We start from the raw sequence: 23,805 nt of genomic DNA, 5'->3' as shown, positions 1-23,805 counted from the left end.
CTGAAGACCTTAGCTCCTTAGCCATATAGGAGACACTTTATTTTTTATGCAACCCTCTTAGGTTTTTCCAAAGAATGGCCTATAAAATGCCTCTGTAATAGCTCTGCTGACAAGTCAGGGGATACTCTCCACCATTAATATGGCAGATCTTCAAGAATCCAAAGATGTCAATTATATCATCTGTTTTTTTTAAATCATGAAATACTTCAGGCACCAAAAGTGGTTTAGAGTATATGAATACTTACGTACACTCTACTCAGCTTAAGAAGTAGAAAATTCAAATTTTTTGTACCCCTCGTGCTGTCATTTCTTTTTCTCCCTAATGTATCTCCTGAAATTTGTCTGTATCATTCTCAAGCATATTTTGTATTTTTACTACACATGAATGATTCCATAAAAGGTATGTTTCACATTTTTTAGGAGTTTGGGATTAAAATATACACACTACTATACAAAAAAAAGATAGCCAACAAGGACCTACTGTATAGCACAGAACTATACTCAATATCTTGTAATAACCCATAATGGAAAAGAATGTAAAATAGTAATATATATAAAAAATAGCTGAATCATTTTTCTGTACACTAGAAACTAGCACATTGTAAATCAACTATATTTCAATAAAATTTTTTAAAAATTAAAATAAAAATTATGATGCTTCAAAAAAACATTTTTGTTTTTAAACTTTATATACATGGTATTATACTGTACCTCTAATTCTGCTACTTGACTTTTCTCTTAAAACCCTGTATTTGACATTCATCCACATTGCTACCCTTACCTCAAGTGTGTTCTTTTTGTAGCTGGTGTAGCCCAATCTATAAATGTACCACATTGTATTTATTATTTCCCTGGCTACTTAGGCTGATGAACTGCTGTCCTTGAAAGTGGAATTTTCAATTGCCTGAATATTCCTGAACCCCAGTGTGTGTTTTCTCACTCAGTAAGAGGAGATCTCATCTGCAGCCTCCAGGAAATGTAAAGACCTTTTAGCGAACAGTCTACTAAGAGGAGGAGGCATTTTGATTTTTCCTTACTTCCCCAGGTGGAAAAATTCAGGGAATATGGTGAAGTGTAATTACAACTCCCTTTAATCTTATTTATGACATAAAGGGATGTTTCTCTCTAATTTACACACACAAATTAGAGCAAGGAAGCAGAGTACTTCAAAGAAGGAGGGGAGATTAAGTAAGTGTTTGGCAGAAATTGTTTGTTCTATCTCAGGGCCGCTGTGGAAAGGTCATATATTAGGACTATTAAGAGCAATGGGCCCAATGTTTTCATCTCATTGTCATGTGGCATTTCCCACAGATGCCCTATAACAACCATCTGACTCTGTGCTTTGTGAAACTGTGTAAATACACGTATACACTTGTTTGTGTATGCTTGCATACACATTAATGGAAAAAGAGGTGTCAAAAAGTAGAAGTAATTATCTCTTGGTATTGAAATCATGGGTGGTTTCCTGGACAGGGTAGTTCCCTGCATGCAACATTGACTCTGCATCCTCTGTGTTGGCACTGAACTGGACTCTGCAGACACCATGGGCAGCTCCACACTCATGGACTTGCCCTGCACTAGATGTTCTAAATCCTATACTCTAAACAAGAACTAATTTTGAAATAAGACAAGACCAATAAAAGTTAACATTTTTAAAGAAACTATCAGATATGCTATTGGAATTAAGCTATGAGTGGAAAGAGATAATGTGTTTTAATTAACGCTATTTCACTGACAAGATTTAAAAAAAGTCATCATTTAAGATGCTACTAATATGGTTAAGTAAATTCTTTTGCTGAGATCAGTGTAGCCATTTAAAAAGAGAAAACTGGGGATAAGGAGAGCCAAACAGACCTACGTCCACAGTTTCTATTTGTCTGGGATGAGAGTAAGCTGGGGAAGCAGGTAAACTGAGCAGAGCTGAGTGAAATCAGTCAGCTGGACCTCGGTCGCCATAGCCCTCTCCTGCTTGTCCTCTCCATAGGAGGTCACGCTGCCTAAACTCACAACCTTCAGGTCTGTTTACTCTTTCCGTCATTCTCCTTGCTCTGATTCCTCTGCCCTTCAATTTCCATCACAACCACCCTGAACACTGAAACAGAAATGATTCTAATGCTATTATTATTATTAATATTTATTTATTTATTTTTCGGTACGCGGGCCTCTGACTGTCGTGGCCTCTCCCATTGCGGAGCACAGGCTCCGGACGCGCAGGCTCAGCGGCCATGGCTCACGGGCCTAGTTGCTCCGCAGCATGTGGGATCTTCCCAGACCAGGGCACGAACCTGTGTCCCCTGCTTCGGCAGGCAGACTCTCAACCACCGCGCCACCAGGGAAGCCCTCTAATGTTCTTTTTACTAAAATAGAATTACTTAGGTTATTTTTTACTAAAACTCATTTACATGGAAATTTCAGCCCCTTGCCTGTGGATGTATATTTTCAAGGTTTATTCAATTCTATGATCAGGACTTCTTGAATCTTGAAACCATCCATAGCAACTTCATAGGCACCCAGCCAGGTGAGTCCCACCCAGGCAGGCCTGGAGTCACCTGTGACCATGCCCATCACCCACTATGCTCATGGTCTTCAGGTGGACAGCCTCCTTCTCATTTTAGCTTTATTCTCTTTCTCCCTCACTTCCATCTAAACAGTAAGCTGTCTGAAGGCAGGCCCAGGTTTAGATTTACCTATCATTCATCTGCTGTGGAGGGCAGAGTTCTGGCACAAAATAGGCACTTAATGTTACGTAGTAAGTCAATGAGTGGCAGTCTGCACAGGCATTTCAGTGGAAATTCAGGAAATGCTGCGAAGGAAATTTAAACACCAGACACTGTATTAAGCTGGAATTCAGTGTGTTTGGTTCATTTGTCCCCATGAGAGAAAGTGCATGTACCCTTGCTTGGTCCCTGAAGTACAGCCATAGGCTCAGTGCTGGACTAAAACCTCATCTCCCAACCAAGGTGCCACCACTCTAGTGAATGATTCTTCATGGCATGGCTGTGTGCTACAGTGGAGGTTCCTTCAGCTGCCAAAAGAAGCATGTAAGCATTCAGCAGGAACTTGCTTCCTGGAAAACTCCACGCATAAACCTGCCTTTGTCATTTTAAAGCCCACACAGCCGGCAATTCAGAGCTGGCTCAAATGGGGCAAACCGGGTATCCAGAGGTGTTTTTTCTCTCTATTCCTTAAGCTTAGGTCTCTCCCAGGATTCTCAGAAGGAAGCTAGCTAGGGCTCTAAAGCTTTCTATTATTTTCTCCTGAAGAAATCTCAAACTTAAAATATTCAAAACTAATTTATGATCTTGCCCTCCCCCTCCAATAGCTATTCCTCTCAACTCTACATCTTTCTTCAGATTATCTAATTGAGCAACTTTGAGATCATCTTGAATTCTTCTCTATTCCTCACTCCCTGTATTAGTTCACTAGGATTACCATAACAAAATAACACAGACTATGTGGCTTAAAATAGAAATGTATTATCTCACAGTTCTGGAGGCTAGAAGTCATAGATCAAGGTTTCAGCAGAGTTGGTTTCTTTTGAAGACTCTCTCTCCTTAGTTTGTAGATGGTTGTCTTCTTCCTGTGTCTTCACACCACCTTCCCTCTGTACGGGTCTGGGTCCAAATTTCCTATTCTTATAAGGACACCAGTCATATTGGAGTAAGGTTCCCCCAGTGACCTCATTTTAATTTAATTATCACTCTAAAGACCTTGTCTCTATATACAGTCACATTCAGGGGTACTGGGGGTTAGGACTTCAACCTATAAGCTTTGGAGGCACACCTAACACTGCCCAACAGTCAGTGTGACCTAGTGAGGACTGGAAACCAGCTCTACTCTTTATATTACATGTGATCAGAGAAGAGTTACTTAACATTCTGAGTCAGTCGGTTTCTTAGTTTCTAGCAACAGAAACTAACTCTAACTAATTTAATCAGAAAACAAATGTATTAAAGCTATCAGTGTCTAACAGAAACTACAAGAGGGCCAGAGAACCAGCTTAGAGATGACCAGGTAAACCCGATATTGCAAATCAAGACACAGCACTGAACATATAAGCCTATCTCTTCCATCACCAGTGCTCTGGCTGCTGTATATGCATTGCTAACCTCACGGTCACTGAGAACCTGACATGGCTGCCAGAGCCACAGTGATTCCTGCCTCTGGAAGCTAAGTGCAGTACAGGGATCCTGCCGCTGCTTTCAGCAGAGTGGCATCTCACACAAGCCCTCTTTGTAGCTTTAGATTCTGGATCAAATTCTGACACAGGCACATCTGCGTGTGAAGGGTCTTCCAACATCAGTGTTACACTATCAGGGAAAATGAGTATTTTGTATTTTCAACCTCGTATTGAAGTTGGTTTCTGCCTCACTCGTGAGGCTGGGCATTGTGCAAATATAGAAAAGAGCTTTTGATGCCAGCCAGCCAAAAAGTAGGAAAATACACAATATCTCTAATTTTAAGTCACTGTCTCTATATAATATACATGTATAATATGCATATTACATAAAACATTCATAATACTAGTACCTACTTCTTAGGTTTATTGTTAGCATGAAATAAGACTATATATGTGAAATCAGTGTGTGGGACATGGTAGGGCACAAAAGTGAAATGCTTTTATTTTGTCTCCAACTATTTGTTGTGCTGGGTTGTGGCCCCCTTTGCCACGTCTTGACGTCTTGGGTGGATCCCCTAGCTTTCTAGTCACTATCTGTACTTAAAAAAATCCCAGTCAAGTTCAATATATTACAGTACAGCCCAATTTAAAATTTGGATCTCACATTTATTTTAATGTGGTTGGGGATGACAGAAAGTGTCACTTGGTTCAGGTAGAAATTCAGAGATAGAAGTTTTAGAAGGTGCATGGGTCCCCACTTTTTTTAGCATCCTGTTGAAAAAAAAACAAAACATGCATGAGGCAGGGCATTGCTAGATTCACCTGCAACTCTGCTCCAAAAACAGAGGGACCCTCTGTGAGAGGATAGTTGTACAAGTGGCTTTAGATGGATAAATAAACATATGGGGCTCAGGCACCAAGTATTCTTAGCTTTGGTGCTAGGAGTTTAGGGAAGTGCTGGAAAATGTCAGCTGCCCTGCACGTGGAGATCCCAGGAGCCCTGGGCCCAAGAGAAGTTGAGCTGTAAGGCAGTTTTTCCTTGGGAGGTGGAGAGTGGAAATCCTGTTGCCTGTTAGTTCATTATCAGGTGACTCTGAGATCACTTGCAGGATAATTGACATTACTGGACACTCCTGCTTGTCTTCCCAAAAGCTCTTTCCCTCATCAGAGCTCAGACCTGGCTCCTGGCTCAAGGGTCTGTCATTGGGAGGAGGGCACAGGCTGTTGTTACACTCCTGCTGATTTTTGGTCTTTTAGACCTTCAATCCTTAGGTGAGTTGAAGCTGAGGATGCAGAAGAGAAAGGGGTTTAAAAGCTTTTCTTAACTGATGCTGCTCTAGGACCTCCATTGGCAGATGACTCCTGGTGCACGGCAGGCATTTAACTCTGGCTCCTTCTTGAGGCATAAGATGTGCTCCAAGGTGAACCCTTCTCCGTATCTTTCTCAGTCTTTGCCACTCCATGTACCCATCTCAGCCTCTTGCTCAACAGTAGCCTTCTTGGGCACAGTACCAGCAAAATAGCTCAAGCCTGGCTATTGACCCTCACGAAATTCATTCAGCCTCGTTATGCCAGACACAGAGTGGTCTTCTCTGTGTTGGGCTTTTCTTTCCAATTTTTTTCCCTCAAATAGACACACAAGAGAGATTTAAAAATCCATTACATAAGCAGACATTCAACTGAGAGAGGAGGCATCACTTCTCTTTTCAGGCTGCCTGCTGCAGCGCAGTCACTGAGATTGTGTCTCTCGGAATCCATCCCTTCTCCTAGAGAAAGGGATCCTCCTCCACCCCTGCCTGCACAGAGATAGGTAGAGAAATACCACAGACCTATAGCTCACCTGCTAACTCTGTCTTGCCTGAGGTGACTAGGAGCTTGAATTTCACTTGAGGCCGTTTTTATTTTTCCCTTAACTGGGCTGTCTGCAATCTGCTCTGTGCATGCAGGGCCCAGGGTTCAGTCAGGGACTTTGGTGGGTTTTGTCCACAGAATCAGGGCCTGTCCCACTCCAGCTCTCTCCTTTGAAGCATTCACCCTCAACTGCAAGCAGCTGGAGCTGCCCCAGGCTCTGTCCTTTCCCTGTCAGAAAGATGACCAACTTCTATTCAGCTCCGCTACCCATACTAGCTCAAGACTGTAGACCACACTCAGGGAAAAACTACAGAAGTGAGAAATGCATGCTACGTGGTACCAATTTTTAGGTTTTCTCCCTTCCCCAAATTTGCTGCTTTTGTTCACATTTTAGAGCCTTCACATAGTTGTTTTTTGTAATTTTTGTCCACAGATTATAGTTGTTATTTATGAGAAGATTGATCTTCTGGGGGCTGACTTTGTCTTACCAAATCAGAACTCCCTTTGTCTATTTTACATTCCCTGGACCACCCACCACCATGCTTTATACATAGTGAGGACTCAATCAGTTAGGTGAAAGGAGGAATTAACAAAACAGCATGGCTTATCTTCCCTCCCTTTTCCATCATTCTTATTAGACTTTTGTTCCCAGATGTATAATCCACCAATTATGGCTCAGAATTTCTATTCACTGAAACTCTCCAATATCCAGGGCACCTGGTAGAACCCAGCAGAGATTGCAAAAGATAAAAAAGATTCTTCTGCCCTCTAAGAGCTTGTGATCTAGGGCGACCTTCTGTACATCCAAAGGAAGAGTCAAGGGAGCATAGTAGAGACCAAAGGGAGGAGGACTCAGAGCCTGAGTTGAGAATCTCGTGTTTTAGAAAGTATGTTAGCGTTACCCAAGATAAGGGAGCATAGAGGGAAGCATGGAAGATTGAAGTGGGCCAAATGTATCTCTGGCTATTTTTACACCCCACTAACTTCTCTCCCTTCTACATTTCCACTGTCACATGCTTTCCTCCTCCCTGGTCAAGTACATACCCCAAAGCTCCCACCAAAGCCCAAATGGCACTTTCTCCAATAACATTCCTTTAAAATCCGGTTCTCTTCAGAACCCTTTTTTGTCCTGTGGAGTTTTCATTTTTTCTTTACTTCCCTGAGCCACAGAAGAAAACTGTGTTATTGCTGTTGTTGTTGTATGTGTGTTTCCTGTTCCTGATAATAATAGTAATTTACATCTTTTAAGGGAAAATATGAAAATATTGTCATGTGCAAGGGAAAGAATAAAAAAATGATCTATACCTTAGAACTCAACCAATCACCGCTATCATTTTAATGTCTAGCTTATGTCCCTTTTCCATTGAAATAATTTTTACAATATTACATTTCTCATTTGATTTTTGAAATTTAATGTCACATCATGGACATATTTTAGAGCTTTGTATAGTCTTCAAAAACAAGATTTATGTCACCTTAGTTTTCTATCTTATTCTTGTACCAGGAGGAGTGTAAACATATATCAGATAGCTTCCCTGAAATATATTTTGATTGAATCATAGTGAAATGAAGAAAAGACATTCATGATTTTGGTCAGTTTAAGTTCAACTTGGGCTAAGAGAGAATTCCTTATTCCAGCCCTGGGTAATTATAGCTGTTGAAAGAAACCATATGGTAATTATTTGGGGATAATATTTACTGAACATTATCAAGACTTTAATGCCAAAAGAAGCTACACTCTTTTAACCACAGAGTACAAATTCAGAGGTGGAGATTCCAAATAACTGAATTTGGTGGAGAGCAGCAGGGGTTAGTCCTGCTGAAATTAGAAAACTTGACTAGGGAACATGGGGCTACAGAAAGCTCATATTTAAGCTAGTTAGTTAGTTAATTAGTTTTGAAAAGAAAGATTTACATTATTAGAAAATATATATTCAGGAATTGTGTTACAATCAACAACATTCATGTCTAAGCCTCAGGTATGTCATTAGGGGTAATGATTAATAGGTAATAAACATAGTAGTTATGTAATAACACATGCAGCTACTCTGTTCCAAAAAGCATAGAGGAATACACCCCAAGGTAAAAGCAATGCTCTCCCATAAATAACTTCATCACTCACATTCACACTTCAGATGTCACCTCGGATGATGACCATGATGAGGGTAGTAGCTAACTTTTAATGAGCACTTCCTCTATGCCAGAAAATGTCCTAAGTACTCTAGATACATTAACTATTAAGTCCTCTAAACGGCTTTTGAGACAGGCACTTTAATTAACATCACTTTACAGCCAGAAGACTGATGTACAGAGAGGTTAAGAAAATTGCCCAGGGCTTCCCTGGTGGCACAGTGGTTGAGAATCTGCCTGCTAATGCAGGGGACACGGGTTTGATCCCTGGTCTGGGAAGATCCCACATGCCGCAGAGCAACTAGGCCCGTGAGCCACAACTACTGAGCCTGCGTTTCTGGGGCCTGTGCTCCACAACAAGAGAGGCCACGACAGTGAGAGGCCCGCGCACCATGATGAAGAGTGGCCCCCGCTTGCCACAACTAGAGAAAACCCTTGCACAGAAACGAAGACCCAACACAGCTAAAAATAAAAATAAATAAATTAAAAGAAGGCTCAACATTTAAAAAAAGAAAAGAAAAGAAAACTGCCCAGTGTCACCAGCTGAAATAGAGGAGCCAGAATTTGAACCCAGGGAGTCAGACTCCACAGGCAATGCTCTTAACCTGAATGAATTATTATATTATTCTTAGCATGTTAATCAGTATAGTGGTTAGCTTAATTTTGAGGAATGCCTTATTTTTTTCTCAAATAAACATCTACAATGCCTGTTACTTATAAGACAGTGTATAGGGCCTCCCTGGTGGCGCAGAGGTTGAGAGTCCGCCTGCCGATGCAGGGGATACGGGTTTGTGCCCCGGTCTGGGAGGATCCCATATGCCGCGGAGCGGCTGGGCCCGTGAGCCATGGCCGCTGGGCCTGCGCGTCCGGAGCCTGTGCTCCGCAACGGGAGAGGCCACAACAGTGAGAGGCCCGCATACCGCAAAAAGGAAAAAAAAAAAAAAAAAAAAAAAAAAAGACAGTGTATAGCATTTGAAATACTTTTGCACACATTGCTTCATTCAATCCACACAAATACTTCTTTTGTTTACTAGAAGAAGAATGTGGACCTCAGATGAGTCAAGTACCTTGTCATTTACTGTACTACTCAAAAGGACAGATTCAAGAATAAAGCAAGTAACTATTGACAGTACTTCTAACTTTGACTTCATTGCCCCGGTCAAACATAGAGGCATCAAATGGACATCATGCTAACGACTCTAGTAGGAGCTCAAGACAGATTTTCTTGGCATTGAAATCTCATTACAAACCTAGGAAACATTCAGTGCAATCAACATCAGTAAAAATTATGACATATTTGGAAATCTGTGCTGCAGGTAAAACTTAGACTTTCCTGGTGTTTTTACTGCCTTAGAACAAATTTTATGTATTTTCTTGATGTGAAGAGTAGCATCTGTAAGACTGAGATAGGGGTCAGTCCTAATCAGAGAGGTCAGAGAAGCCAGAGTGGGTTGTTTCACTCTGAGTTCACTTTCTGGATCATTTTGGTGACAAATTTTGGAAATGGCCAGAGGTGAGCATGGACTATGAACCTCTCACTATGAAGGCATCCACCATAGATGGCAGCCATTACACTGAAGATGGGATAACTTTTTTGAAATGGAACATGGGTCCCTTTACACACTACCCTTGAGTAAGCTAAAAGCTTCTGGCTAACCTCCTTCTCGGTAGACCTCAGAAATTGCAGGTAATGAAGGGGGGAAAAAAAGAAGTCTTGGGCAGTGTGGCAGTCCACTTCTACAGATAACAGTTCATGTTATCCAGTTATGACAGACAAGAAAATAGACCAAATTCTATAATAAGTGAAAAAATCTCCACATACATACTATTGAGACTGTTTTACTACAAATGTTGTTAGAAATGTTGCAAATGGCATCCATGGGCTTATAGGCTGATCTATGCAACTGAACGAGAATTCCAACCAAATCATCTATTTTGGCCTAAGTCCCTTCGCGGCTTTTGAGTTCTTTTCTTACTGAATCCAAAGGAACACTAGCACGTGTGCTGGTGAGTCATTGCACGTAAATATGTCCCCAGTTTATTGACAGAAGAGGATGGGATGAGACTTGACAGAGAGGGTTTGTCATCCTTGGTTGGTGTGGGGGGGGCAGTTTCCTGGTTTTTTCTTGCTGGTATTGACATTCAGTTGTGCCTCATTGGCTGCCTCCAGATGTGACTCACAACTCGAGAAAACTAAGCCAAATGCCAAGAGTTGATAAACAAAGGGGTAGAAACTCCTTTCCTCGAATCTTCACGAGGGGCAGCTTTTCCAGTTGAGTCTGCTGGAGCTGCCATAAACAATATAACCGTTTCCACCAAGCACTACTTTTTCCTCGCTCTTGGAACATGAGGTGGGCAGGCTTCTTTATTTCACACATCATGTTTGGCTGCCTCTGCGGTTCTGCAAAGACAGATGTCTTTAGAAAGTTAATGAATGAGGAACGTGCTGGTGGGTCGTTTCCTGTAGGGGAAGGTGGTGGAGTTATTGAAAGTTTGACTCCCACGTCTGAGGCTGGTTACACTGAGCAGCTTCACACATGGTTACCGCCACTGATTTCCTTTTCATTGCATGGTACTGACAGGTTATGATTGCAGAGCCATTCATCTTAAGTTAATAAATCAGAAGGAGGTTAAAAAAAAAAAAAAAGGCTGCCTGTGATGCCTCCTGCGGCAGCTTTGGGACGTCAAAGGACACAGGGGTTTTGGCTTGATCCTGATTTGAGCTTAAGAGGAAAATTATTTATCTTCAAGTTGTTAATTAAGAAAGAAAAGGAATATCCTTTGTTGACTATTCTATTGCATCCAGGGACATTTCATAATAACAAGCTGCCTGGGCCGCTCCATCTGAAGCAATTCACCCTACTAGTCCAACACTGTCTAACACTTTTCACCTTTCCTTGTATTTTCCACTACGGCGAAATCTCACCCGAATAGAACTGCTTTGTACTAATTGTCTACCACTGAGGCTGGTCAGAAAACTGACAAATACAGCCAAAGAAAAAAGATCGAACCAAGGCTTTTTTCACTCTTAAAAAATATATCATTCTTATTCTCATTACTATTATTTTTGAAAGTAAGATTACTACAATTTCCAGTTTATTGAACTGGTATGAAGAAAAATACTTGATAGAAGGAGTGCAGCCTTCCTCCACAAGTTTTGATGCTTCTAAGAGGAGTGCTGTGCATGCAGATCACACCTTCCACATTCTTCACTTGAAGCTCATTCCACAATTATTTTTAACTAAGCACAACGCTTGAGAATGTGCACACCCTTCCAGGAAAGGGAGAGGGGCTGTAAAAATCACTGCCATGATAAAAATGAAGGTATTGTAGCAAGTCCCCACAGTGAGGCTGTTATCTTGTGATGCAAATGTCTCTGGCAGAGCTTGGGAAAGACTGTATAGGGACTGGATAGAAGAGAAGAAGTGAAAGAAAATGCTTCAGCCATTGAGAGATATTCCTGAAACTGGCTTCCTTTATTAGCAAGATAGCAGATCACAGCTGGGCTGTCTACCACTTCTATTTCAGCAAATAACTTCATTATAATGAGAATAATGGGAGTTATCCCCTCTTCAATGCCCCAGAGAAATCTGGACAGGCCTGGGAGACACTGTGTAGCAGGGTGCCAGGAAATAGGGTGGGGTAGCTGGACTAGAGGTCATGTGTTTTGCAGCTTCTTTCAGTTTATGCGGTCTTTTCCTTTTAGTGAAAATTCGTATTTGTTCAAGAACCCTGAGCTTGCTTCTGGTAGATACTTGACTTTAGAGCTTTCTGAAAGTAAGGGGGAGGTGATCAAAATGGGAAAGGATCTATTTTGACTGGGGTCCACGTACATTTGGAAGAACCCCCAAAACTGAAATTTAGGATCATTACCATGCGACAACATGTCAGGAAAAGTTATTACCTAAGCAAAAGCTGGACAGGATGTGTTGATTTATATTTCTGCCTCCTCTTCCCCTTATCTTTTTCTTCCCCCTCTTCTTCCTCCTTTTTTCAATGTTTTCTACTGTTAAATTCAAATGGCTGTGATTAAAATACTACAAAATGGTCTTTGGGAACCATATTTTCAAATAATTATTACCAAGATGAGATAAATGATTGTACTGATAAACAATTATTATAGCTCTTTTGCATTTCATATAATTCTGCTTCTGAAAGCTTTCAACAGAAAAGAACAAAGGCGATGATGATGGAGACACCACTATGTGCTAGGTGTTTTCACAGGTGATCCTGTGGAACTCAGGACGTGGGTATTATTACCTCTGATTTTATCAAAAGAGAAAGAGGCCCTGGGAGACTAGATATCTAGCTCAGATTCATAGACATGGAGCAATAATCTGAACCCAGATCTAATTCCTAAATTCCCACTTCTTCTAAAAAAAAGTCTTACTCCATTATTGTTTATAAATACATTTCTCACTAATATTTAAGAAATCCCAGTGATGTTCATAAAGGTTATGAAGCCCTTTTTACAGGTAAAGGACCACAGCACAGAGATTCATACTAAAACAAATTAGGGTAGGCCTCTGAAGGCAGAGCCACTTGTGGGACCCCCTAGGCCTCCCATACTGCAGTCAGTTCCTGTGTCAGTAACTACCTTCCCTCCCTCATGCCAGAATTACACCAACACATCCTTCAAGAGCCAAGAGGCTGCTCCTCTTAGAAAAACTTGTTGACCTTTATAAGGTAGAATCTGATGCCCCTCATTTGGGCTCTTTTTAAACCTTGCATGTAGCACTATTACTCTAAGTGCAATTGTTAGTTTTCTTCTTTAAGCTCTCTGCCAGCAATCTGTGAGCTTGCACTTTTGGGACAGGCACTGTTCTGTGTCTTGTTTCTCTCCTGATTTTAAGCCATAGGACACATACTTTGGGAGTTTCTCCTAGATGTGTAATGAGAGTTGACATTTACCGATCTCTTACCATGTTCCAAACACTATTTTTTTACTTTGGATGATCCAACTTTTTAAACCTCATGCAAGCCATCAGAGCTTTTATTAAGTCCAGTTTATAGGTCAGGACCTAAAGTATAGGAAGTAAATTGTTCAAGTTCACATAAAGAATAAGGGTGGAGATTCAAACCCATGCATTCTGACACCAGAGCACATGCTCTTAAATCACTGACCTAGATTATGATGTTTTTCAAAGAAGTTCAAACAAGTTTGTGAAATGAATAAAAGAAAGTAAACCTAGAGTAAACCCTTCAAAATATTCAGGCCCTAACAAAGTCAAATGAGGACATTGGGAATATGATATCTAAGCACCTTCACTTCATGAGTCTGAATCATATCAAGTAAAATCTCACAGCTAATGAGTGTCCCAGTACAGGCTAGAAGCCTCGCCTGCTCACGCCCTCACAGCAAATTATGAAAAAGAACACACCAAGGGGCCTTACATTGTACACCACTCTTCATTATCTTTTCCTGATGTTAGTAAGCTTTTCGGTTTACACTTCTAGCTGCTTAGGGATATTTTTGAAAAACAGGACTAATAGCTTTCATCAGACTTTTCCCTGATCCCCAAAGTGGCTCACTTATTAGTTCAGTGACTCAGACTTCACCGATTTCTTTTCTACCTTGGGATTCTGAAGTCTCATCATTGTCCGTGTCTCTCCCAGGTGTCAGAATCCCAGTTCTTCATAGGCTCAGATGTCTTTGCTGCCTGATTCACTCTGTTCACCAGAGCCAACAGCAATGAGGCTACAGGCAGAAGAGGAAGTAAAAGTTGGCATGGAATTTGAAGCTTCCAAATTTAATTCTTCTTTTCTGTGTATAAAACGTGACAATATACTAGACACCAGAGGATGCAAAAATAAGTAAAATGGCACTTCCTTTGCTCTCAGGGAACTTATAATTTAAGGGAGAGAGAAATGGTTGGCTACCATACTAGCTCTTTTTACAAGGCTACATCATATACTTGCTCAGAAAGAATATAAACAAAGTTATTTTGAGGGGATCTGTTGGGTGTGTGTTGCTTCAAGATAATGAAAGAGAAGGCAACTGCAATAAGGGTTAGAGCAATCTTATGTTGTATACCATCATTAATGTTTACATAGTGCACAGATGAATAGACTGTGTCACACATGCCTGGAGAACCACATGTACAAATCCTTCGATCTGTACATTTTAGAGCTAGTTTAACCCCTTATTTTACATTTGAGGAACTAGAAACTAATTACTACAAAGGAGCATTTTTAAAGCTCTTACCGTGTACTTTAGCATTTGATTTATATATCAAGCACTCAGTTCATTATAATTGAGTATTTAATACTTTCATATATGCATTCATTCATTTAACAATATTGAGTGCTGACTTTGAACCAGGCGCTGTTCTAGACACTAGGGATAAAGTGTCAACCATATCTCTGCCTTATGGGGTTGACAGTCAGGTAGGAGAGAGATACAACCCATTAAACAAGTGAATAAATAAATTTTAAATTGCAAAGTGTGCTATGAAGGAAACAAGGAAGCAAGAGAGAGAAAGGAAGGCACTTACATAAACGAATGAAAAAACAAAAGGACATCTTCCTGATTAGATTTTTAAGGGAACTATAATTTCACACTACAAGTGAACCAAATACACCTTTTGGTCTAACAGAGAATGGTTGATTGTTAAAAACAATAGTCAACTGAAAGTGAAGGTTACCGTTATGAAAATAATTCATGGAAGAAAAGAATACATTTTAAATTATATCAAAAATTTTAATTAGGACTATGATTTTATTTTAGAACTTTGATAGTCACATTTCAAAGTGAAATTATTATGCAAGAACAGTAATGTTTAAGAACTATCAGCTGCTAGATTTTATGTACCATCACTATACTGCACATATATGACATGAAAATATGCTTGTTTTCAATTACTAATACTAATAAACTTTTTGTGTCCAGCAGAAAGGAATTCAGAAACATGTTTTTCAGTAATTTCTCTCCTAAAAGAAACTCTGTGCCTCAGATTTATAGGTTGGGCAACTTTCAAAAATTCTTCTTTTTCAACTACTGAAAATGGTTAGCAATCTAGAGCAGTGATTCTCATACTTTGGTGCACCCTTGGGTCACCAAGGTCACTAATAATACCCACAGTGGGCCCTGGACCCACAGGTCATGCTGAACTGCTGGTTTAGGGACCACACTTTGAGAACTACTGGACCGGAACATTCAATTTGACAAAATTCAAACACCATATTTAACTTCCATATACTCAAAATTACAAGTAATTTTCTTAAACTTGTCTTGCAATGTCTGCTGCTTTGAAGTTTGGCTAGTGAGAACAAAATGTGTGGAGTACTTTCTTATTTCCTTCATGTCATTTTCTTTATTTTGTTTGGATCAATTACTTATTCTGGGTATTGTTGAAATGACTTGGGAAATTTTTCTCCTTATGAAAATTTTGAGGTGACAAAGTTGACATCCACAAAAATCATGAAAAATTCCAAATAGGAATTTTTTTGAAAGAAATCTTGGCATAAATAGAATTAGATAGCTAAATAAGAAACACAGTACTCAGGTACAATTTTGTTTAATGTTATAAATACTACTATGTCAACAATTTTACAAAGATTAAATTTATGGTTTATTCACATCTTATATTACTTATATTTTATAAGCATGAGTTAACTCAGAAAAGGATATGTTCCAAAGTTGTCTATCCAACACTTTATTAGTATTCATAAGAACCATCAATTTCTCTATTTGATTCTTTGAAAATGCCAAATAATTGTTTTTATAATAAAATCAATTACTTTCACAATAATTAGTCATGGCAGCACATTGCTTTGGCAATAATAAATATATATATTTCTACTTCATCCTTAAGAATGTCATAAATGTTATATCAGAAGACTAAAAACCTTTGGCACATAAATTTAATCAGTGTATGTCATGGATATGACATCACTATTAAGATTTGGGTGAAAGTTTATGCTGTGACTGGAAATTTGACTAGTTCAGGACCTTGGATTTGCTTAATTTCAAAGTTATTTAAGCCAACTAAGTTGCTTGGGAGGAACAATAGACATTAACAAACCTAGGAAACAGAATTATATCAAGGAGTCAAAATATGAGGCCATAAGGAGGAAGAACACAGGTAGAAAAAAGAAATGATGGTGCAGAACACAAACACTCTTTCCTGAATCTGTATATTCCTTTCTATGTGTTTTGCAAAAGAAGTGGACTGGACCAAGCACACTAGGTAAAATTATGTTTGTTTCTGAAGAAGGAGGCTTTCAGCACTTAAAATTCACTTCCTCTTGTGCCTTCCTGAAGATCTGTGGGCTCCTGGCAATTGTATATTCTGAGTGTCAGATACTAAACCAAAGACACTTTGCAGAAAACCTCAGTTATCAAAACACTCAGACTGCTTGAGCAGCCAGTGCTAATTATTTTCCTTTCAGTGAAGATCTCCTGGCTCCTCAAGTGTACAAATAATCTTTAGTTAACAGGCAGGAGAGGGTTAACCAATAATTATACCAACCCATACCAACCGGCAATTTGGCCATCTTCCCTGCACTGATTTCCAGCCTCCTCCAATTATCTAGCCTCCTGCACTACACCTGGTAGTCAAGGTCCCACCTCTGCAGTGCAGGATGCTGGTATGGCTGCCCTAAGATACACCTGTTGCGGGCAGATTCCTGCAGGTTAATTTCCACTACCAGAGAAATTGCTCTAAATTGCATTGACTTTCAATGGGCTCCCACTGGCAAACACCTGGAGGCAATCTCCTGCAGATGACTGCCCAGAGACCCAGGTGTGTTTCCGGAGGCTGCCTTGCCCCAGTTCATCCTGATGAGATGTCTTGGTACTCAGAGTGCAAAACAACTACCCCAGGTTAATGAGTCGCAAAGACATTACATTCAAAAAGGCTCACAAAGAAAATGAAGCCTTAAAGTCAACAACCTCTGTCAGCCAGGGGGAGAAACACTTGCTCAAGAGAGAAGCAGTAAGCTAACGGGAAGGTTTCATTCTAACAACCATCCCTGAGCCTCTTAGCATCCCCTCCCCTTGATGGAAGCAAGTTTTTCAGCACTGGCAGCCCATATGGTAACTGTCTTTTCTGGATATTACATGCTAATGACTTGAGTATCTACTTGTACACACTTAAAGTTCTTTTTCACTTTTTTCCTCTTGCATACAGTTTCTGAATCATCTGATTTTATGAAGACAGACTCTAACAAAATGTAGATGAAGGATAAAATCCCTAAGTGTATCTGAATACCACCAAGCTTTCTGAGAACATATTTTTTTATTATTATTAAATGGAAACATGCAATTCTTGTATTTCTAATTATGATTTTCTCTAAATTAGCCACAGAGAAATTAGACTATCCACTGGAAATAAGACAACATAAAAGAAATTTAGACTCAACTCATTTTAAAGGTTGTCTTGTATACAGGTTATCATAATATTTTGTTTGATGATGGTCACCATTGGTATTTTGATTTTAGCCAAAAATTGGTGCCTCTGAGTACATACGGGTGAAAACCTGGCTAAAACTAATAGCAACCCTAATGATAAAAACTAACATTGACTTACGATGTGCTATGTGACCTGCACTATTTAAAACCCTTTGTGGATAATGGCATTCAGGTAGGAAACGCTATCCCCAGTGTTAAGGCAAATTTTATGGAGATGTAAATTTGGGAAGGAGAGGGGGTAAGGAAATTTTGAACTACAAGATTGCTGAGCCACTCTGATATTTGTCTTCCAGAAATGAACTAGAGGAGACCCCAATACCTGCTCCCTCTTGACAGAGCTGTTTCTGCACAGGTTTCAGGATCCATAAGTTTGATTTCTCTACTAGTTTTCTATCTTAATTGGGTTTGATGTGGTTGGACTTTCTTAATACACAGTCCTTTGTCTTGGTCGTGATGTTGTAGCAGAAAGGTCCAAGATGGGGAGTGGAGATGAATCACATACTTCAAATTCAACTGTTTGTCTGGCTGATGATAGTCAGCCCTGTACATGCAGGGAATGAGTGGAGAAATCCAAGGTCACGAGACCAAACCAGGAACTGGCAGTGTGGTCTCATCTACCAGTCAGTGTCCTAGCCTGGTCCAAGCTTTATGGAGAGTCCTTTATCTCAACTCTTTTTCACTTTTATTTTCAAGTTATAGAACTTTAACTTTACTCTCTCTCTGGAAGCCAGGGGAAGGGGGGAGAGAGAAAGTAAAATGCAAAATATAGATCATAGCTAGGCAAAAACAGGTATGAGACAGAGTCTTTACATATTTTAATTCTTTTTTTTCAGTTTTAAGCATTCTTATTTTGTAATATCTTTATTGGAGTATAATTGCTTTACAATGTTGTGTTAGTTTCTGCTTTATAACAAAGTGAATCAGTTATACATATACATATATCCCCATATTGCCTCCCTCTTGTGTCTCCCTCCCACCCTCCCTATCCCACCCCTCTAGGTGGTCACGAAACACAAAGCTGATCTCCCTGTGCTATGCAGCTGCTTCCCACTAGCTATCTATTTTACATTTGGTAGTGTATATATGTCCATGGCACTCTCTCACTTCATCCCAGCTTACCCTTCCCCCTCCCCGTGTCCTCAAGTTCATTCTCTACGTCTGCGTCTTTATTCCTGTCCTGTCCCTAGGTTCTTCAGAACCACTTTTTTTTTTTTGTTCACATTCCATATATATATGTGAGCATACGGTATTTCTTTTTCTCTTTCTGACTTACTCTGTAGACAGACTCTAGGTCCATCCACCTCACTACAAATAACTCAATCTCATTTCTTTTTATGGCTGAATAATATTCCATTGTATATATGTGCCACATCTTCTTTATCCATTCATCTGTCGATGGAAATTTAGGTTGCTTCCATGTCCTGGCTATTGTAAACAGAGCTGCAATGAACATTGTGGAACATGACTCTTTTGAATTATGGTTTTCTCAGGGTATATGCCCAGTAGTGGGATTGCTGGGCCATATGGTAGTTCTATTTTTAGTTTTTAAAGGAACCTTCATACTGTTCTCCATAGTAGCTGTATCAATTTAGATTCCCGCCAACAGTGCAAGAGGGTTCCCTTTTCTCCACAACCTTTTCAGCATTTATTGTTTGTAAATTTTTTGATGACGGCCATTCTGACTGGTGTGAGGTGATACCTCATTGCAGTTTTGATTTGCATTTCTCTAATGATTAGTGATGTTGAGCATCCTTTCATGTGTTTGTTGGCAATCTGTGTATCTTCTTTGGACAAATGTCTATTTAGATCTCCTAAACATTTTTTGATTGGGATGTTTGTTTTTCTGATATTGAGCTGCATGAGCTGCTTGTAAATTTTGGAGATTAATCCTTTGTCAGTTGCTTCATTTGCAAATATTTTCCCACATTCTGAGGTTGTCTTTTCATCTTGTTTATGGTTTCCTTTGCTGTGCAAAAGCTTTTAAGTTTCATTAGGTCCCATTTGTTTATTTTTGTTTTTATTTCCATTTCTGTAGGAGGTGGGTCCAAAAGGATCTTGCTGTGATTTATGTCATAGAGTGTTCTGCCTATGTTTTCCTCTAAGACTTTTACAGTGTCTGGCCTTACATTTACGTCTTTAATCCACTTTGAGTTTATTTTTGTGTATGGTGTTAGGAAGTGTTCTAATTTCATTCTTTTACATGTAGCTGTCCAGTTTTCCCAGCAGCACTTATTGAAGAGGCTGTCATTTCTCCACTGTATATTCTTGCCTCCTTTATCAAAAATAAGGTGACCAGGGCTTCCCTGGTGGTGCAGTGGTTGAGAGTCCGCCTGCTGATGCAGGGGAAACAGGTTCGTGCCCCGGTCTGGGAAGATCCCACATGCTGTGGAGCAGCTGGGCCCGTGAGCCGTGGCCGCTGGGCCTGTGAGTCCGGAGCCTGTGCTCCGCAACGGGAGAGGCCACAACAGTGAGAGGCCCACATACCGCAAAAAATAAAAAAATAAAAAAATAAGGTGACCATATGTGCGTGGGTTTATCTCTGGGCTTTCTATCTTGTTCCATTGATCTATATTTCTGTTTTTGTGCCAGTACTGTACTGTCTTGTTTACTGTAGCTTTGTAGTATAGTCTGAAATCAGGGAGCCTGATTCCTCCAGCTCCGTTTTTCTTTCTCAAACTTGCTTTGGCTATTCGGGATCCTTTTTGTTTCCATACAAATCATGACATTCTGTGAAAAATGTCATTGGTAGTTTGATAGGGATTGCATTTGAATCTGTAGATAGCTTAGGTAGTATAGTCATTTTCACAATGTTGATTCCTCCAATCTAAGTACATGGTATATCTCTCCATCTGTTTGTATCATCTTTAATTTCTTTCATCAGTGTCTTATAGTTTTCTGCATACAGGTCTTTTGTCTCCTTAGGTAGGTTTATTCCTAGGTATTTTATTCCTTTTGTTGCAATGGTAAATGGGACTGTTTCCTTAATTTCTTTTTCAGATTTTTCATCATTAGTGTATAGGAATGCAAGAGATTGCTGTGCATTTATTTTGTATCCTGCTAGTTTACCAAATTCATTGATTAGCTCTAGAAGTTTTCTGGTAGCATCTTTAGGATTCTCTATGTATAGTATCATGTCATCTGCAAACAGTGAAAGCTTTACTTCTTCTTTTCCAATTTGGATTCCTTTTATTTCTTTTTCTTCTCTGATTGCTGTGGCTAAAACTTCCAAAACTACATTGAATAATAGTGGTGAGAGTGGACAACCTTGTCTTGTTCCTGATCTTAGAGGAAATGGTTTCAGATTTCCACCATAGAGAACAATGTTGGCTGTGGGTTTGTCATGTATGGCCTTTATTATGTTGAGGTAAGTTCCCTCTATGCCTACTTTCTGGAGGATTTTTATCATAAATGAGCATTGAACTTTGTCAGAAGCTTTTTCTGCATCTATTGAGATGACCATATGGGTTTTCTCCTTCAATTTGTTAATATGGTTTATCACATTGATTGATTTGCGTATATTGAAGAATCCTTGCATTCCTGGAATAAACCCCACGTGATCATGGTGTAGGATCATTTAACATGCTGTTGGATTCTATTTGCTAGTATTTTGATGAGTATTTTTGCATCTATGTTCATCAGTGATATTGGCCTGTAGTTTTCTTTCTTTGTGACATCTTTGTCTGGTTTTGGTATCAGGGTGATGGTGGCCTCGTGGAATGAGTTTGGGAGTTTTCCTCCTTTTGCTATATTTTGGAAGAGTTTGAGAAGGATGGGTGTTAGCTCTTCTCTAAATGTTTGATAGAATTTGCCTGTGAAGCCATCTGTTCCTGGGCTTTTGTTTTTTGGAATATTTTAAATCACAGTCTCAATTTCAGTGTTTGTGATTTGTCTGTTTATATTTTCTATTTCTTCCTGGCTAAGTCTTGGAAGGTTGTGCTTTTCTAAGAATTTGTCCTTTTCCTCCAGGTTGTCCATTTTATTGGCATATAGTAGCTTGTAGTAGTCTCTTATGATCCTTTGTATTTCTGCAGTGTCAGTTGTTATTTCTCCTTTTTCACTTCTAACTTTATTGATTTGAGCCCTCTCCCATTTTTTCTTCATGAGTCTGGCTAAAGGTTTATCAATTTTGTTTATCTTCTCAAGGAACCAACTTTGTTTCCATATCATTTATTTCTCATCTGATTTTTATGACTTCTGCTAACTTTGAGGTTTTTTTGTTCTTCTTTTTCTAATTGATTTAGGTGTAAGGATAGGTTGATTATTTGAGATGTTTCTTGTTTCTTGAGGTAGGATTGTTTTGCTATATACTCCCTCTTAGAACTGCTTCTGCTGCATCCCATACATTTTGGGTCATCTTCTTTTCATTGTCATTTGTTTCTAGGTATTTTTTGATTTTCTCTTTGATTTCTTCAGTGATCTCTTGGTTACTTAGTAGCATATTGTTTAGCCTCCATGTGTTTGTATTTCTTAGATATTTTTTCCTGTAATTGATATCTAGTCTCATAGTGTTGTGGTCAGAAAAGATACTTGATACAATTTCAATTTTCTTAAATTTACCAAGGCTTGATGTGTGACCCAAGATATGATCTATCCTGGAGAATGTTCCATGAGCACTTGAGAAGAAAGTGTATTCTGTTGTTTTTGGATGGAATGTCCTATAAATATCAATTAAGTCCATCTTGTTTAATGTATCATTTAAAGCTTGTGTTTCCTTATTTATTTTCATTTTGGATGACCTGTCCATGGGTGAAAGTGGGGTGTTAAAGTCCCCTACTGTGCTTGTGTTACTGTTGATTTCCCCTTTTATGGCTGTTAGCATTTGCCTTATGTATTGAGGTGCTCCTATGTTGGTTGCATAAATATCTACAATTGTTATATCTTCTTCTTGGATTGATCCCTTGATCATTATGTAATGTCTTTCTTTGTCTCTTGTAATAATCTTTATTTTAAAGTCTATTTTGTTTGATATGAGAATTGTTACTCTAGCTTTCTTTTGATTTCCATTTGCATGGAATATATTTTTTCATCCCCTCACTTTCAGTCTGTATGTGTCCCTAGGTCTGAAGTGGATCTCTTGTAGACAGCATATATATGGGTCTTGTTTTTATATCCATTCATCTAGTCTATGTCTTTTGGTTGGAGGACTTAATCCATTTATATTTAAGGTAGTTATCAATATGTATGTTCCTATTACCATTATCTTAATTGTTTTGCATTTGTTATTGTAGGTCTTTTCCTTCTCTTGTGTTTCCTGCCTAGAGAAGTTCCTTTAGCATTTGTTGTAAAGCTGGTTTGGTGGTGCTGAATTCTCTTAGCTTTTGCTTGTCTGTAAAGGTTTTAATTTCTCCGTCAAATCTGAATGAGATCCTTGCTGGGTAGAGTAATCTTGGCTGTAGGTTCTTCCCTTTCCTCACTCTAAATATGTCCTGCCACTCCCTTCTGGCTTGCAGAGTTTCTGCTGAAAGATCAGCTGTCAACGTTATGGGGGTTCCCTTGTATGTTATTTGTTGTTTTTCCCTTGCTGCTTTTAATATTTTTCTTTGTTATTTAATTTTTGATAGTTTGATTAATATGTGTATTGGCATGTTTCTCCTTGGATTTATCCTGTATAGGACTCTCTGTGCTTCCTGGACTTGATTGATTATTTCCTTTCCCATATTAGGGAAGTTTTCAACTATAAGCTCTTCAAATATTTTCTCAGTCCCTTTCTTTTTCTCTTCTTGTTCTGGGAGCCCTATAATTCGAATATTGGTGCATTTAATGTTGTCCCAGAGGTCTCTGAGACTGCCCTCAGTTCTTTTCATTCCTTTTTCTTTTTTTTTGGCTCTTCAGTAGTTATTTCCACTATTTTATCTTCCAGGTCACTTATCCATTCTTCTGCCTCAGTTATTCTGTTATTCCTTCTAGAGAATTTTTCATTTCATTTATTGTGTTGTTCATCATTGTTTGTTTGCTCTTTAGTTCTTCTATGTCCTTGTTAAACGTTTCTTGTATTTTTTCCATTCTATTTCCAAGATTTTGGATCAACTTTCCTGTGATTACTCTGAATTATTTTCAGGTGGAGTGCCTATTTCCTCTTCATTTGTTTGGTCTGGTGGGTTTTTACCTTGCTCCTTCTTCTGCTGTGTGTTTCTCTGTCTTCTCATCTTCTTAACTTACTATGTTTGGGGTCTCCTTTCTGCAGGCTGCAGGTTCATAGTTCCCATTGTTTTTGGTGTCTGCCCCCAGTGGCTAAAGTTGGTTCAGTGGGTTGTGTAGGCTTCCTGGTGGAGGGGACTGATGCCTGTGTTCC

Source organism: Mesoplodon mirus, assembly GCF_964341445.2.
Source record: "Mesoplodon mirus genome assembly, chromosome: 3".
Classification (NCBI taxonomy): Eukaryota; Metazoa; Chordata; class Mammalia; order Artiodactyla; family Ziphiidae; genus Mesoplodon; species Mesoplodon mirus.
Note: the sequence above shows the minus strand (reverse complement) of the source record.